The 18,343-nt window shown below is 37.7% G+C and overlaps 1 long non-coding RNA gene across 1 annotated transcript in view; it reads right to left on the reverse strand.

The window, feature by feature from the left end:
- LOC138144406 (uncharacterized) overlaps window positions 1-18,343 on the reverse strand; it is a 96,067-nt gene that overhangs the window by 21,578 nt on the left and 56,146 nt on the right. Inside the window, exon 2 of the long non-coding RNA XR_011163942.1 lies at window positions 8,307-8,443. This is a non-coding gene — a long non-coding RNA (uncharacterized lncRNA). The remainder of the gene's footprint in view (window positions 1-8,306; window positions 8,444-18,343) is intronic.

Genomic DNA, 18,343 nt, shown 5'->3' on the forward strand with positions numbered 1-18,343 from the left:
ATTAAGAAGGACCAGGAAAGGCATTCTTTTATTTTAAGGTCTGCAAAGAACTTTTTTAAAATTTTATTTTATTTTAAATTTAAGGAATAAAACAAGTATTTCCATAACATAGTACAATAAGAAATATGATTACACATAAAACCACAAATCTATTATGTAAAACTTGCTATTCCTTTTAAATATATGATAAAGTTATGTACATTTTTTTTCTCCTTCCCTTTCCCCCCAACCTCTACTATGATGGCTACCATTAGACACAAATAGGTAGGAAAGGCATCTTGCAGAAGGTGGAATTTTAGTTCAGACTTGAAAAAAGACAGGGAAGCCAGGAGGAAAAGGTGAAGAGGGAAGGAATTTCAGGCATGGGAAACAGCCAGTGAAAATGAAGTTAAAAGATGAAGTATCTTGTTCAAGGAACAGCAAAGAGGCCAAAGTCACTGGATCAGAAGTAGGGTATAAGTTACAAGAAAATTAGAAAGGTGGGAAGGACCCAGGTAATGAAGGGCTATAAAGGTCAAATAGAGGATTTTATATTTGATCCTGAAGTCAATAGGGATCCACTGGAATTGATTGAATAGGAGTGTGTCATGGTCAGAACTGCACTTTTAGAAAGATCACTTTGACAGCTGAGTGGAAGATGGAGTGAAACAGGAGGAGATTCGAGGCAGAGTGGCCAACCAGAAGGCTATTATTGCACTGATGAGGGCCTAGACAAGGGTGGTGGCAATATCAGAGAAAATAATGGGGGGTGTATTCAAGAGGATAGGTCTTGTGAAGGTAGCATTCATTGGATTTGGCCTCAGATTAGATATGTGAAGTGAGTGATAGTGAGAAATCAGAAATGATATCCAAGTTGCAGGCCTAGGAATAAAGTCTAAAATTCATTCTTTTAAATGAGAGCAAGAAATAATATTAATGCCTTCACCAGCAATCCTGTTCTGAACACATTCCCAACACACATACTCCATATTCCAAAGCCAGAGAGTTTATACATGTAGCCAAGTTTAAGAGGAAATTTTGACATTATTAAATTCTATGTTCTGTAAAGTACATAGAATCTAGTTCAAATTAAAAACATTTTTTTTCTAATGTCAACAAAGTGAGGTTCTGATCAATGTCCCAAGTTTATAGCAGACCTGGAAAAGGAAGAGACAAATTGAAAGGACACAAAATTCCCAAAGAAGGAGCATCAGTCAATCAATAGCACCCACTTTAATTTGCCTAGCTGCTAAATTGCACTGGCTGCTATGGTGATAGGAAAAGATTATAAGATGCAAATAGCACTTGTTAGTCTATATTGTAATCTTAAAAAAAAAAAGGCCCATAAATAAAAGGAACAACTATACCCCAAATTCCTTGATTTTGAAAGGTTCAAATTAAAGAATCTCGTAGTGTCTACTATACAATGAAGACTGTAACAGACATTCTCTATACCTGAGTGGCTGACTTTCCTTTTCTTCCTCTGGAGAGTCTCCATCCTCACCTACATCTGGTTGGGCGGTACCCATCCCTCACTTGAAGTGCTTTCATGTTATCACTTCAAAGAAGAGATTTCCAGAAATGCTGCCAGGATAGCACTGTGAGCTTTTCACAATCTTGAAGATGAGCTAGACAACCTTTTCTGGACAAGCATGTATGATGCTGATTTCCTGTAATACTGACTTCTCTTTCCAAACTAGATAGACTTCCTTTCATCCTGTCAATGGGTTTTTGAGTTAGGTTGGGGCATTTGTTCTTAAAAAATTAATTATTTTTCTTTTGGGTATGTAGACATCCAGACACAGTGCCAGAGTTGTATTTAGAGACCTAGACAAATATTTTATTTTTTTAATTTTTAATTAATTTGTTTATTTATTTTTAGTTTACAGCATTCAGTTCTACAGTCCCTTGAGTTTCAAGTTTTCTCCCCCTCCCTTCCCTCCTCCCCCACCTCCCCATCATGGTGGCATGTACTCAAATATAAGATCTACAAACATCTTCACATTAATCATTAGTCAGGTTGTATAGAAGGATTATAGCCGATGGAATGCTAGATAAGTATTTTAAGCAAGGAAGTTAAGGAATAGTTCTAACAAAAGCCCAGTAAATTAATATAAAGGATTCGGAGAAACTTGAGAAGATTTGTATGAAATGATGCAGAACAAAGTAAACAGAACCAAGAAAAACATACTGATGACCACAAATAACATAAGGGAAATCAACACCAAAAGACAGCAGAATTCCATTCATGGCAGTAATCAGCCTTGATTCCAGAGAACTAATAGATGATAAAACTTATGTCTCACTCTCCTCTTGGTAAAGAGGTGGCAGACTACAGAGGCAGAATGAGACATATGCTGTCAGACATACTCAGAGAATCTTTTTATTTTCTCATGAGAAGATGTGGTGTAGAAAATGATGGTGATATAAAAAAACAGTAAGAACATTTTTAAGTGTGGTAATCACACTATGGCATGCTAAAATTTTGTGTGAACTTTACTGTGCAAGCAGAAATCCTCACTGTTGTGAGCCCAAGGGATGAGTCTTCCATCTTGCTCTGGTGTGAGAGCAATAATGCTGCAGGATTAGCCCTGTTCTGAGCCTGAGGGCTGAGTTCACCATTCCCATCTACCACTGTTTCATAATTCCTGTGCTGGCCACTTGCATGTGAGTTGAACTTATGATCTTTGGTTAGAAAGATGACCCACCATGGTTTCTCCTTCAATTCAATGATCATGACTCCATCTGGCACCCTTCTTAGATCTTTCCTGGAAGAGTTGTGGGGGGGTTGGGGAGCCAGGCTATCCAACTTCTTCCTACTCCACCATCTTTGCTGGTCCCCTGTGGCATGCAGCAGAAAGATGAGTTTACTATATTATATTTCAGCTGACATTCATCTGACCTTTCTGTGTGGTTTTTTCATTCCTTACCTGTATTCATTCTTTTTTATTGACACCAGAGATTTAAGAGAACATTAAAAACAAAAGCTATTATCATCAGGAGAAAGATCTGATTAACCAATTTCCACTCTACTCTTTCTCCTTGTCCTGCTTTTTAAAATCCCAGATAGAGATAATTTATTGTTGGTGCCTTGCAGGAACTTCAAGCCCACAACGAAAACTAGGGCAACATGACAGCTTCATCTCTTAATTATGGTAAACATTTACATACTGCAAGTAGAAAAGGAACTGTTCATGAAAGAACATGCCCTTTAACCATACCATTTTATTACACAAAACACTGGGGACCCTAGCAGTCTACAATTTGCAAATGACATTTGGAATACTGGCTGAGACATGAAACTAGTTTCTGTGTACAACAGAAAACATAAGATCTAAATGAAACCCTCATCCCTCTACTCAATGGAGAGGTGCGGGGCCTATGGGTATAGAATGTTGTATATTACTGGCAGGTATCAGACACAGCAATGCATCAGTCAGTTTTGCTTCACTGTTTTATTTGTAATGAGGGAGACTTCTATGTGGGAAGAAGAGGTATTTCAAGAAATGACTGTGATATAAAAAACCAAAGGCATCAATAAAATGTTTTAATTTAAAAGAACATATAGGATCAACAAAGAAGCATGCTTTCACAGAATGTCTTTGGTTACATTCAGGCCCCCTCTTCAGATATGAGGTGGCCCCAACATTTAAAAATTGGAGTTCTGACACATACGTCAATGGACTGATTTGAGGTGTTCTGGGTTTTCTTGTTTGTTTGGCTTTTTCATTTTGCATTTGCTCATCCTACTACTAGATTTGGGGACTAGTAATTGTGGATTTTATGGACTCATCTAACCTTTATGTGGTGATGTAATAGTCTGACCCTTTAGTAATATGCCTTCAGCACTAAAGACCTCAGTGAGTGCTCTCTGGGCTATAACCCTTTTCTTCATTAAGCCAGATTGTCTCTAGAGAAACCAACTTTTAATCATATTTCCTTGAGCAAAATCCAACAGTGGAGATGAACTCTCCCTGCTGAGATACACAGTGCTAAGCAATGCATAAGGAGTTCTTAAAATGGGATGGTTTAGGATAAAGTTGTACCCACCAGGCATCCAGAAGGTCCAAAAGCCAAACTATCCTGTTCCTTTTCAGATAGCAGGCATAGACTGCAAATAAATAATTTCTTACTTCTATCCCTGAAATGGCACATAAATGATCCTGATCAATCAATAAGCATTTTTTTTTGGAGGGGGGAAGGCAAGGCAGTTGGGGTTAAATGACTTGCCCAAGATCACACAGCTAGTAAGGTCCAATTTGAACTCAGGTCCTCCTGATTCCAGGGCTGGTGCTCTATTCACAGTACCACCTAGCTGCCCCTAAACAAGCTTTTATTAATCACTTATTATATAGCAGGCTCTATGCTAAGTACTATGGATAAAAAGGAAAAACAAAAACAGACCCTGCCCTCAAAAAGCTTAGATTCTAATTGGGAAGACAACTCTTACATAAATATCTATACAGAAGATAAATATTCAATAGATACAAAGAAACCTTAGTGGGAAGGCTCTAGCAGCAAAAGGGACAGAGAAAAGCCTCCTGAAGAAAGTGGCCTTTGAGCTGAGTCTTGAAGGGAACCTGGGATTCTAGGAGGTAGATATGAAGAGAGAGAATTCTATATTTGAGGGATAGTCCATGAACAGGCATATCAAGGGCAAATACCCCTGGTGGGAATATTGCACAGAAATACATTAAACTCACTGAGGAGAAGGGAGAGAGGTCTTTAAGTAGTATCAGGAAATAAATCATCACAAATAAACTTCAACTCCAGAGAGTGAATTGTAGATTAAGAGGAGGAAAAGAAGCATTTATTAAGCACCTACTATGTCCCAGGCACTGTGTTAAGCATTACACAAATATTATCTCATTTGATCCTCCTAACAACGGTAGGAGGTAGATGATATTATTATCACCATTTTATAGGTGAGGAAACTGAAGCAAACAGGGGTTAAATAATTTGTCCAGGGTCACCCAGTTAGTGGCTGAGGTCAGAACTGAACTCATGTCTTCCTGACTCTTGGTCCAGTTCTCTATCCACTGCTCTGCCTAGCTCCTATAAAAAGGGGGGAGGGGGAAGGTAAGGGGAGAAAGAACAAAGGAACAGAAGCAGATAACTACTATTCTGGATCACTAATTTTCATCACATTCTTCTTTCTTCATCATCTTCTTTGTAAAAACAATAGTGGGAAGGGTAGGGGGAAGCAAAAATAAGAAAAAATATGAAAGGATATGATGGAGGGAAACACAATCTCAATAATCATGACTATGAATGTTAATGAAAAGAATTCACCCATAAATGGAAGGAAATACCAGAACAGATTAGAGAATCAAATCCAACAATCTGTTTTCTACAAGAAATACCTTTTAAATATAAAGATTCACACAGAATTAAAAGATGGGACTGGAGCAGAAACTACTATGCTTCAGGAGAAATTTTTAAAATGGGTAAATATCAAGATCATTGTCATGAAAAGGCAACAAAAAAAGAGACATTGGAGGGAGGGGGGAGAGAGAGAGAGAGAGAGAGAGAGAGAGAGAGAGAGAAAGTTAAATCATGGCTAAAAAACATCATACTCAAATGAAATAATATCTATACTCAGTATATATGCACCAAATGGCATAGCATTTAAGTATCTATAGAAAAAAATTAATCAAATTATGAAGAAAAATTAGATACCAAAACAATAATTAAGGACATCAAAATAGCTTTTTAGAAGAGAAAAATCATAGTAAAACATAAACAATTAAAATAATTAAGTACCTGAAAATAATTTTATAGAAGTTAGATATGATAAAATGCTAGCAATAATTCAATGGGGAAGGGAAGAAACATACATATTTTCAGATGTGTATGGCACCTTTACAAAAACTGATGATGTACTATAGCATAAAAAGCTCATCAACTAATGCAGAAAAGGAGTGCTATTAAACACCTCATTTACTGATCACAATGTAGTACAAAATATAATTAATCAATGGCCTTGGAAAAAGCATTTTAAATGAAGCCTACGCAATGTAATCCTTAAGGATTGATTTGTCAATAAACAAAACATAGTAAAAATAGATAACATTACCAAGAAAAACAATGAGACAACATACCAAAACTTTTAGGATCCAACAAAAATGATCCTGAGATAAAAATGTATATCTCTAGACAATTGTCTTTTGTCATCAACAAAAGAAAGAACAAATCAATTAACCTGATATGCAATTTTAAAAAACTATAAAATCAACAGGTTAACAAACCCAACTAAATACCAAAACAGAAATTCTAAAAATCAAAGAAGAGCTTAACAAAATAAAAAGCAAAATTAAAAAAAATAATAAAAATACCCAATGAAACTAGGATCTGTTTAGGGAGAACTAATAAAATAGATTAACTATTAATTATTCTGATAAAAATAAATAAAAAAGAAGACCAAATTACCAGTATCAAAAATCCAAAAGGGGAATTCACAAAAAATTAAGAAGAAATAAAGAAAATTATCAGAAATTATTTTGCCCAATCATATGAAAACAAAACATGTAACTTATGAGACCTTCTTTGATCCCAAGATAAACAGGAAAAATGTTCAGGGGGAAACTTCTTAGGCATATATATGTATCTGCAATTTGTTCACAGAGAATTCTGGGAAGAAAATTAATGGAGTTCTAGTAGTGAATGGGCTTTCATTTTGGGAGGAATCATATAAACTGTCTCAGTACTTACAACATGATTCTCCAGTGCCAACATCCTAGAGAAGAGGTAGTTAATCAGTATCTTCCTCTTAGTGTGGAAACCAAGGAGAAAGAAAAAATGCTTGTGATGGATTGTTCTACTCAACTGGATACCTTCCATGATACCACATCCAAACAACCAGCAGCATCTCTGCAACCATATATTCTCATAGTCTCTCTTGATGCACTGAAGTGGAAGCATTGTACTCACTCTTCTAACCTCCACTACCACAGGCAGACAAATTCCCCTGGAGACAGCTGTTATTTATCTCGTAAGGCTCTAGGAGACCCTGAGGGGTATCTTTCTAATGTTATAGATTATGATCCCCCACTAGTGAGCTTCCTCCCTAAAGATTAACAGCTAATAGAATTTAGACAGACAAAATTAATTAGCTTTCAGAAAGGGGTATTTACTAAAGTGGTGTAGTAAGAACAGATGATAACAAAACTTCCTCCAAAAAGTGTGGGACACAGTCCTTTGCCAGAAATATGTTTAGAGTCCAAAGGAAATTGAGTTCATGATTAGAATGCATGTGGCAAAGAGGGTAACTCTCAACTCCCAGAAATCCTTTTGAAGGATTCCTATAACATGTTCCCCTCAGGTAGGGTGGAGCTTTCTTCTAGGCTCCATATAAAGTCTTGATAATGTGTGCAACTTAGTGCAATTGGTTTGTCTTCAGTTCCCAGTGTAAACACTCAGACCTGTCGATGCTGTGACAGAAACACTACAGGGACCCTGAGGGAAATTCAAATCTCCCAACCTTCTGACAATCACCAGAACTCTGGTCAAAATGTGTTGGTGGGAGTGTAGGAAGAGATGAAGGCACTTTCTTACTCACCCCCAAGCAATTTCTTCTCAAGTGCTTGGCTGGGACCATTTCTATCACTTACTGGCCAGAGAGTAGAATCCTACTGGCATAAGATCCTAGAATCCTGAAATATAAACTGCCTTGCAATTTTGTAGAAAACCTATGTGGCATGAACTTGGGTTTGAAGAATCACGAGTTTCTTTAGCCAATCCAAATGCACTTCCCATGCATTTTCACTTCACTTTATCTAAAAGCTTTCTTTTTTAAAATTATTTTTTATTCTTAATTTAAACCCCTCAAAAGAACATTTCTGTATGCCTGGCAGAATACAAAAAGATTTATATGAAACGGTGAATCTCTATTTCATGTCATTTGTTTTTTAAGAATATAACAAATTCTACATTACTTTAAAAACTCCAGTTTGTCTGTGCTTCCTTCTGTTCTTTTTTATGCATTTAAAAAATGTTTCAATGGTCTGTTTTTGCATTACTCTCTCCCTCTATGAACTTCACCCATCTACCAACCCCCTCCCCCAATTTGAAGGGGTGGGAGGAAATCCTTTGTAACAAGCAAGCATAGTCAAGCAGAACAAATCCATACAGTGGTCATGTTCAAAAACGGGTCTCTTAGGAAGCAGCAGAGTCAGATAGTAGAGTGCAGGTAGCAACTCAACTAAACTCTTTCAACATTCCCCTCAAAATAACTTTAAAATAACTTCTGAAATCAAATTTTGAAACAACAGAGCTAAGAAAAGTTAGAGTGAGACATTTTTTCAGACTAAGACAACTTAGGAACTCACCAAGGCGAACACAGACCAGGAACTCAGCAGGACCATCAGCAATGGGTCTTGGAGGCCACAATAACACCAACAACAGCAGCAGTAGCAGCAGTCGTGTCAGGAGCTCTCAGCCCAGAGACGGTTAGGGGATGGGACAACTGGTTAGTAAGAGATTCCAAGGGATCCTGTGTCAACACTCAATGCAACTCATGTAGATTGATAGCTCTATTGAGTTCTAGGTCACAGTTCCAGGGCAGAAAGGAGCACTTGTGGTCCTCCACAAAAGAGCATGAAACATGTGGCTGCAGCTGGAAGGCAAACAGGAGTACTACTGCTTATGGCTAAAAGGAGCAGGGGTCCTTCTTGGGTAAAGACCAGAGCATAGACCAAGAAAGAAGTGACCGCATCTCTCCACAGATCACACCACCTTGACAGTACAGCAAAGCCCCGGAACTAGCTCTGAAAACTTCAGCAGAAAAAAGTCTGAAGTTTGGGATGGTGCTTTCCCAGCAGAGTTCAACTCTAACATAAAGTTCAAAGATGAGAAATAGGCTAGAAAATGAATAAACAACAAAAGAAGAACTTGACCATAAAAAGCTGCTACATTGGCCAAGACATAGAAGAAAACAACATTGTGAAAACAGCTATAAGCAAAGCCTCAAAGAAAAATGTCATTTGGATACAAGCCCAATAAAGATCCTGGAAGAGTTAAAAATAGAAATAAGTGTGGTAGAGGTAAAATAAGTAAAAGAAATGAGTGGTGCAAGAAAATTATGAAAAGAGAATTAATAGTTTGGTTAAAAAAAAGGCACAAAAAATACTGAAAATAACACCTTTAAAAAAAGAATTAGACTAACAATAAGAGGCATAAAAATTCACTGAAGAAAAAAATATTTAAAAAGCAGAACTGACAAAATGAAAAAAGAGGGACAAAAGCTCAGTGAAGAAAATAATTCCTTAAAAATTAGAATTGGGCAACTGGAAGCTAATGTCTCCATGAGACATTAAGCAATAGTAAAACAAAACCAAAAGAATGAAAAATAGAAAAAAATGTGAAATATTTCCTTGGAAAATCCAGGGACCTAAAAAATAGATCAAGAAGAAATAATTTAAATATTATTAAACTACCCAAAAGTTATAATCAAAAAGAGAGCCTAACCATTATATTTCAATAAATTACAAAGGAAAACTTCCCCAATATCTTAGATCCAGAGGGTCAAATAGAAATCGAAAGAATCTACCAATCACCTCCTGAAAGACATCCCAAAATGAAAACACCCAGGAAAGTTATAGATAACTCCAGAGCTCCTAGGTCAAGGAGAAATTATTGTAAGCAGCCAAAAAGAAACAATTAAAATATCATGTAGCCACAGCCAGAATCACACAAGATATAGCACCTTCCATGTTAAAAGAGCACAGGGCTTGGACTATGATATTCTGGAAGGCAAAGGGCCTAAGATTACAAAACTGAATATAATCCTGGGGCGGGAGAGGGGTGTCAGAGAATAAATATTTAATGAAAGAGAGGACTTTCAAACATTCCAGATGAAAAGATCCAAGCTGAACAGAAAATTTAACATTTAAACAAAAGACTCAAGAGAAGCATAAAAAAAGAAACATGAACGTATAATCACGAGAGACTCAATAAAGTTAAAATCTTTACATTATTATATGTGAGGATGAAAAATGTAGTTCCTAAGAATCTCCTTATCATCAAGGCAATTGTAAGGAGACTGCATAGACAGAGGCTTAGTTGATTATGTTGGGATGATGGCCTAAAAAAAAAAAAAGAATGAAAAAGAAGAATGCACTGGGAAAAGGGAGAAGGGAGAAGAGAAAGGAAGAATGGGGAAATTTTTCTCACCCAAGAAGTGCATAAGGAAGAACTTTTATGCTGTTGTTTTTCAAAGAGTTTTCATAATAAAAAAGGAATGGGGCTTAGGGTAGGCAGGGTGGAGAGAGTGAGTGGCAGGCAGTGCTAGAACCTCACTCTCATCAGAATTGCTTCAATGAAAGAAGACTATGCCTACACACTTAGTTTGGCCTAGAAACCTATCTTACAAATAGGGAAGTAGGAGGGGAAGGGGATAAAAGATATAGGGGGCAGGGGAGGTGGTGGTAAAAGAGAGAGTGGATTAAGACATGCAGTGTTCAGAAGCAAAACAGACATTTAAGGAGGGACAGGATAAAAAGAGAGAAAGAGAAGGCTAAACAGAAGAAAATAGGATGAAGGGAAATATGTGAATGGGATGAACACAGTGACCCAAGACAAGTCCAAAGGACTCGTGATAAAAAAAAAATGCTATCCACCTCCAGTGAGAGAACTGATGAACTGTAAGTGCAAACTGAAATATAATTTTCTCCTTTTTTTGAATTTCTTATGATATGGCTAATTTGGAAATACATGATTTCACATGTATAATGGATATCATTTTGCTTGCCTTCTCAGTAGGTGTCTCACACACCTACTGTGGGTATAGGAAGGAGGGAGGGAATTCTGAATTCATTTAAAAAGAAATGAATGCCAAAAAAATAATTTTTAAAAATGTATCTTTTTGCACCTTAAGTTCATCAACTCTCTGTCAGGAGGTGAGTAACAGGTTCTCTGAAGACAGCTGGTCATTTCATTGATCACAGTTATTAGATTTTGAAAATTGTGTTTGTTACAGTGTTACTGTCCTTGTATAAATATATTTCCTAGTTCTGTTCATTTTAGTCTGCATCAGTTCATATTACCCAGGATTCTCTGAAATCATCTTTTTCATCATTTTCTATAGCACAATAATATTCTATTATATTCATACATCACACTTTGTTCAGTCATTCTCCAAGGAATGGGCACCATCTTAGATTCTAGTTCTTTTCCTTTTAAAAAAAAGGGCGGCTAGGTGGAAGAGTGAATAGAGCACTGGCCCTAGAGTCATGAGGACCTGAGTTCAGACACTTAACACAAAACCTAGCCTTGTGACCTTGGGCAAGTCACTTAACCCCAATTGCCCTCCAAAAAGCAAAAAAAAAAAATTTTATCCTTTCTCTTACCGTGTTTCCCCAATAATAAGACCTATCCCGAAAATAAGCCCTCCCCTTACTGTGTAAGATTCCTCTAAAATAAGCCCTATTGAGATTGCTACTGTAGTGAAGGTGATCCCCTGCGCTACACGCTACATTACTGTACCCTCTGTATGCACCGTTCCCCCTCCTCCCCCGGTGAAACACACACCACGCTCCGAGCTGCATCCAATCAGAGCTGCAGCAGTGAGCGCATCATCCTGTTCTTCCCCAGTGATTTGCTTATTGAATAAAGGTACATTTTTTGTTCACATTTACCTGTTTATTAAAATTGCTGTCAATGTTCATTAAAATAAGCCCTCCCCTGAAAATAAGCCCTCTGGTGTTTTTCTGTCCAAAAAAAATAATAAGACAGTGTCTTATTATCGGGGAAACACGGTAGATTAGGAAGTTTGTTTCCCTTGCAATTATTCCTTCCCCTCCTTTTCAACCTTCCTCTCCTTCCTGTTTCCCTTTTGTTTGATGTTCTTCCACATCAAACTGTTTGTATAAATTCAACCGGTTTTTTAGCATTTCACTTAAGAGTGAAGTTCATCTGATACCTTCTCAACTCTCCACCCTTTATCCAAGTTTGTATAGTCTTCTCATGCCAGCAAATTGTGGGAGATAATTACTTCCACTTCTTTCTTTCTCCTCTCTATACTAGTGAATTCTTTTTTATCTTTTCTTCTCTTTTCTCTTTAAATTTTCAGAACTGGATCAATACATGTTCAGATCCTCTATTTTTCTTATTTATCTCTCTCACAATACCTTTTGAAGGAATTATTCTGAAAGGACATTTGTTTTATCTCTTACTATAAGAATATGTCATACAGCCCTTCCAACTGGTCAAATAAATTTACCTTTCTAGGTTTCTCTTTTTTTAGTTTAATTTTCTTGTCAGTTCTTCTCCCTCTCTCCTCCCCCTCCCCATATCTATTGAGAGGGCAAGAAAAGCAAAATCCATTACAAATATGCATAGTCAAGGAAAACAAATTCCTTCATTAGCCACTGAGAAAAATTAATATTATTTTATTATGTTAATAACTTACTATCAATTGTGATCCATCCTTTTTCATTCTATTTTCTGTAAAGGCCCATCTTCAGTTAAGGTCGGTGTCTGAAGGGCATGGTTGATTGATGAGATTGCTTCTAACCCTCTAAGAACATGTAGGACCCCACCCAACAAGATCTAATTTCTGTTCAGAGTATAAACAGAATGCAATCTAGGCAAACCCTTACCCTGAGGGAAGGAACGAACCCCTGTCATTGTTCTCCTCCATTAGAGTTTAGGGTGACCTAGTTTGTGAAGGAGAAAAACCAGCCAAAGATGTCCTGATGGAAATAGTTCCCCCTCTCCAGATTTCTGGAGGCTGCTAAGTCTCATGATTTCATGACAAAGCCACCTTCTCAGCAGGAAGACTTTTAGCCGATCTCCTCATTATATGTCTACCTACCAGGGTTGATTTTCACTCATCAGAGGAATTCCCTTTCCCAAGGTATTTAAGGCAATTCAGGGTCTCCCTTGGCAACTATGATTACCAAGATAAACCACTGACCAACCATCAATTTATTAATTGCCAGCTATTGATTGCCTAATTAATAAGTTGATTATTAATTACCCAGTAATCCTATCTTTTACAGTTGTTATTGAGAGAGAAGAAGGAAGGAAGGAAAGAAGGAAGGAAGGAAGGAAGGAAGGAAGGAAGGAAGGAAAGAAGGAAGGAAGGAAGGAAGAAAGGAAGGAAGGAAGGAAGGAAAGAAGGAAGGAAGGAAGGAAGGAAAGAAGGAAGGAAGGAAGGAAAAATATGCTTCAATATGCAATTTAGATTCATTAGGTCTCTATTTTGAGGTGGATAGCATTTTTTATTTATTATGAATCCTTTGGATTTTTTTTCCTTTTGTGGGGGGGGTCGAGCGGCTCGGAAATTGGGTCTGTAACTATTGCCCACAGCTACTAAGTGTGTAAAGTGTCTGAGGCTGGATTTGAGCTCAGGTCCTCCTGACTCCAGGGCTGGTGTGCCACCTAGCTACCCTGTCCTTTGGACTTCTGATGGGTCACTGTGTTGATCAGGGTTTCTAAGTCTTTCAAAGCTGTTTATCTTTACAATATGATTCTTACTGTAGTTCTCCTGGTTCTAATAGCTTCACTTTGCATCAATTCATACAAGTCTTTCCAGGCTTTTCTGAAACCACCCCCTTCATCATTTCTTGCAGTATAATTGTATATCATCGTATTCATGTACTGTAACTGTTTCATCCATTCTCCAATTGATAATCACTTCCTGAGTTAACAATTATTTCTGACCACAAAAAGAGCTGCTATAAATATTTTTGTATATATGAGTCATTTTTTTTCTTTCTTTGAACTCTTTTAGGGTATTGACCTACTTTGCAGTATTACTGGGTCAAAGGTTTAATAGCTTTTGGGCCATAGTTACAGATTGCTTTTCAGAATGGCTGGACCAGTTCACAGCTCTACCAACAGTACATTAATGTACCTGTTTTGCAACAATCTCTCCAGAATTTGTCATTTTCCTTTTTGACAAACTTTGCCAATTGCATGGGTGTGAGGTGATTGTTTTGATGTATATTTCTCTTAATTATTAGTGATTTAGAACATTTTTATATGGCTATTGATAATTTAGACTTCATTCTCTGAAAACTGCCTATTCATATCCTTTGCAATTTATCAATTTGTGAATGATTCTTACTCTTATAAATTTTGCTTAGGTCCCTATATATAATAAAAATGAGAGGAATTTTTATCAGAGAAATTTCCTGCAAGTCTTCCCCCTCCCAAATTTCCTTTTCCTCTTCTAATTTTAATTGCTTTGGTTTTGTGTGAAAACGTTTAAATTTTATGTAATCAAAATTGTCCTCCTTTGGTAATAAATTTCTTCTATCAACAGATATGACAGATAATTTCTCCCATGCCCCTCTTTTCCTCTTGATTCATGTTTGCATTTCAAAGTTCTTACTCAGCTCTAGTTTTTTTCATAAAAAATGCTTGAAATTGCTCTATTCCATTAAAAATCTATTTTTCCCCTCCCTTATTTCATAGAATAAGTTATTTTCTACTGTAAGCCTGTATCTTCCTTTTGGAAGACTGTGTTACAAGATCCCCTTTCATTTACTGTAGAAACTGTAAGGTCTTGTGTGATCCTGACTGTGATTTCTTGATATATTAACTGCTTGTTTCTGGATTCTTGCAAGATTTTTTCATTGACAGAGGAATTCTGAATACTGGCTATAACTTTTCTAGAACTTTTCCTTTTGAGTTTCTTCCAGAAGATAACTGATGTATGTATTCTTTCAATTTTTACTTTATCCTCTACTTCTACCAGATCTAGGAAGTTTTAATTTATGATTTATTAAAATATAGTGTCTGGGGTGGAGTCAAGATGGCAGAGTAGAAACAGGACTTCTGCAGGGCTTCGGCTCTCACATCCTCCAATTCATGGCAAATTTGACTCTATAGAAATTTTGGAGGTACAGAAACCACAAAATGACACAGAGAAGATAACCTCCCACTAAGGACAGTCCGGTGAGCTGCCAGGGAGCACCCAGCGCAGCGCTCTGGGAGCCAACACCAGCCCTGAGCAAGCAGGAGGTTTTAGCCCCAGGGCGGGCCTGACCAGCCTCCAGCTGGAGGGACTTCAGATCACCAGCAGCTGTGGTGGTTTCCAGAATTATCAACCCATAGACGTTAAGGACACAGTGAAAGCTCAGTGCAGTGTGGACTTTGGGATCCAGTAGTTGGAAGTGTGGTCGGCCTCTGCCCCCAGGGCAAGAAGGCCCTGAGGAGCCCAGCTGTGCAGCCACCCACATGACAGCTTCAGCTCCTGGTCTGCAGTTTGTAGGGGGACCAAGCGACCAATCTGAGGGCTAATCGCTCTTGCTTTAACCTGCTTGGATCTGGACTGCTGTGTAGGGTGGAGGTCCTGGGGTGTGTGACCAGCTTGTCAGAGTGTGTGGAGGCTTCAGAGAGGGCACACAACTAATGCCTTTGGCAGCTGAGAAACCCCAGCATTTGGTGTGAAGCTCCCCTGTCTGGTAGCAGAGTCCTACTGTGGCAAAAAGCCCAAAAGTCAAGTAATTGATTGGCAACATGAGCAAACAAGGGAAGCAAAGTAAACAGAGCAACCCAACTTTACACTCCTATTTGGGGAACAAAAAGGATCAAAGCATGGAACAGGAGGAACATAGTGAAGTCAGAACTCCTGCACCAAAAGCTTACAAGAAAAATAGGAGCTGGTTACAGGCCACACAGGACCTTAAGAAGGATTTTGAAAATCAAATAAGAGACAGGGGCAGCCAGGTAGCACAGCGAGTAAGAGCACCGGCTCCAGTGTTGAGAAGACCTGGAGATCGAATCCCGGGCTCAGACACTTAGCACCCACCCAGAAATACCTGTCCGTGTAACCTTGAGCAAGTTACTTAACCCCAATTGCTTAGGGGTGGCCAGGTGGCTCAGTGAGTAAGAGCATAGGCTCCAGTGTCGGGATGACCTGGATCAAATCCGGGCTCAGATACTCAGCACCACACCCAGAAATAATAACTGGCCGTGTAACCTTGAGCAAGTTACTTAATCCTGATTGCTTTAAAAAAAAAAATCAAATAAGAGAAGTGGAGGAAAAATTGGGAAGAGAAATGAGATTTTTTTGTTTTGGAAAATTATGAAATGAGAGTCAACAACCTGACTGAAGAAAATAACACCTTAAAAAATAGACTAACTCATATGGCAAAAGAGGCTCAAAAAGGCAATGAGGAGAAGAATGCCTTAAAAAGCTAAATTTGCCAGATGGAAAAAGAATCTCAAAAGCTCACTGAAGAGAATCATTCCTACAGAATTAGATTGGAGCAAATGGAAGCTAGTGACTTTATGAGAACTCAAGATACTATTAAACAGATCCAAACAAATGAAAAAATAGAAAACAACGTGAAATATCTCATTGGGAAAATCACTGACATGGAAAATAGGTCCAGGAGAGATAAGATAAAATAACTGAAAGCTATGATCAAAAAAAGAACCTAGAAATCATCCTGCAAGAAATTCTCAAGGAAAATTTCCCTGATGTCTTAGAATCAGAGGGTAAAATAAAGGTTGAAAGAATCCACCAATCACCTTCTGAAAAAGATCCCAAAAAGAAAACTCCTAGGAATATTATAGCCAGGTTCTGGAATTCCCAGATCAAGGAGAGAATATTACAAGCAGCCAGGAAGAAACAATTTGAATATTATGGAAACACAATCAGGATAACTCAGGATCTGGCAGCTTCTACACTGAGGGATTGAAGGGCTTGTAATAAGATATTCTGGAGGGCAAAGGTGCTGGATTATAACCAAGAATCACTTACCTAGCAAAACTGAGTAATATGTTTCAGGGGAAAATATGGTCACTCAGTGGAATAGAGGACTTTCAAGCATTCTTGCTGAAAAACCAGAGTTGTATAGAAAATTTGACATTCAGATACAAGAAGCAAGAGAAGCATGAGAAGGTAAACAGGGAAAAGAAATCATAACAAACTTATCAAAGTTGAACTATTTACATCCCTACATGGAAAAACAATAATTGTAACTTATGAAACTTTCTCAGTGTAAGAATAGTTCAAATGAATTGAAATGCGTGTGTGTATATATATATATGTGTGTGTGTGTGTGTGTGTGTATACACACATATATATGTCTATATAGGAGGGTATATGAGCATATGAATACATATGTGAATGTATGTATATATGTGTACAGGTACACATAGATAAGAGGGCACAGGACTAATTGAATAGGAAGGGATGATACTTAAAAGGTCAAACTAAGAAGTGAGAGAGGAATATAATGAGAGGAGATGGGGAGAGACAGAATGGGGTAAACTATCTCATAAAGAAGAGGCAAGGGAAAATGGCTACCATGGAGGGGAAGAATAGGAAGGCAAAAGGGAATGGGTCAACCTTATTCTCATTGAATTTGGCTTAGGGAGGGAATGACATATACACTAAATAGGGTATCTCACCCTACAGGAGAGTAGGGGGAATGGGATGAGAGCGGGGATGATGGAAGGGAGGGCAGGCTGGGGGGGGAAGGAAGTTGGAAGCACCCACTTTTGAAAAGGAACAGGATCAAAGTAGAGAACAGAACAAGTGGGAGTGGGATAGGAGGGAGGGAAATATAGTCAGTCTTTTGCAACATATCCACTATGGAAATGTTTTGCATAGCTACACGTGTACAACCTATACTGAATTGCTTATCTTCCCAATAAAGGTAGGTGACAAGGGAGGAAGGGAATGAATCTGGAATTCAAAGTTTTAAAATCAAATGTTTAAAAAAAAACACACACACACATATACGTATATATACATATACTATTATTAATATTATTTTACATGTAATTGGGAAAGACATACAGGCACTGGAGCATAGAGATCCACCATGCCCTACTGGAAAGTCGGAGGGGGTATGGGAGAAGATATGGGAGACAGCAGATTGGAGGAGGGAATATTTTGGGGTGGTGGATAGGGGAAAAACAGGGAGAAAATTTGTAACTCAATCTTGCAGAAATGAATGATGTAAACTAGAAGTTAATAAAGCATTTGATTAAAAAAAAGAAATATAGTGGGGGCAGCTAGGTGGCACAGTTAATAGAGCACCAGCCCTGGAGTCAGGAGGACCTGAGTTCAAATCTGGCCTCAGACACTTAACACAAAACTAGCCATGTGACCTTGGGCAAGTCACTTAACCCCAACTGCCCTCCAAAAAAAAAAAAAGAAAAGAAATGTAGCATCTGTTTTTTGTTGTAGTTTTTATGGAATCTAATGATTCAATAATTATATCTCCTTGACACATTTCCCAGTTTAATTGTTTTTGGACCAATATTTACATTTTTATCTAGCTTTTCAATCTTTTGATTTTGTTTTAATATTCCTTAATGTCTCATGTAGTCATTTTTTAAATATTTTAGATTTTTCAGGCAGTCCATTTCTTGGGTAACTTTTTCTTGTGCTGAAATACAC

This window comes from Petaurus breviceps, unplaced genomic scaffold, assembly GCF_028583685.1.
Source record: "Petaurus breviceps papuanus isolate PSGF00001 unplaced genomic scaffold, PetGlider_PUasm1.0 90700, whole genome shotgun sequence".
In the NCBI taxonomy this organism is placed as follows: domain Eukaryota; kingdom Metazoa; phylum Chordata; class Mammalia; order Diprotodontia; family Petauridae; genus Petaurus; species Petaurus breviceps.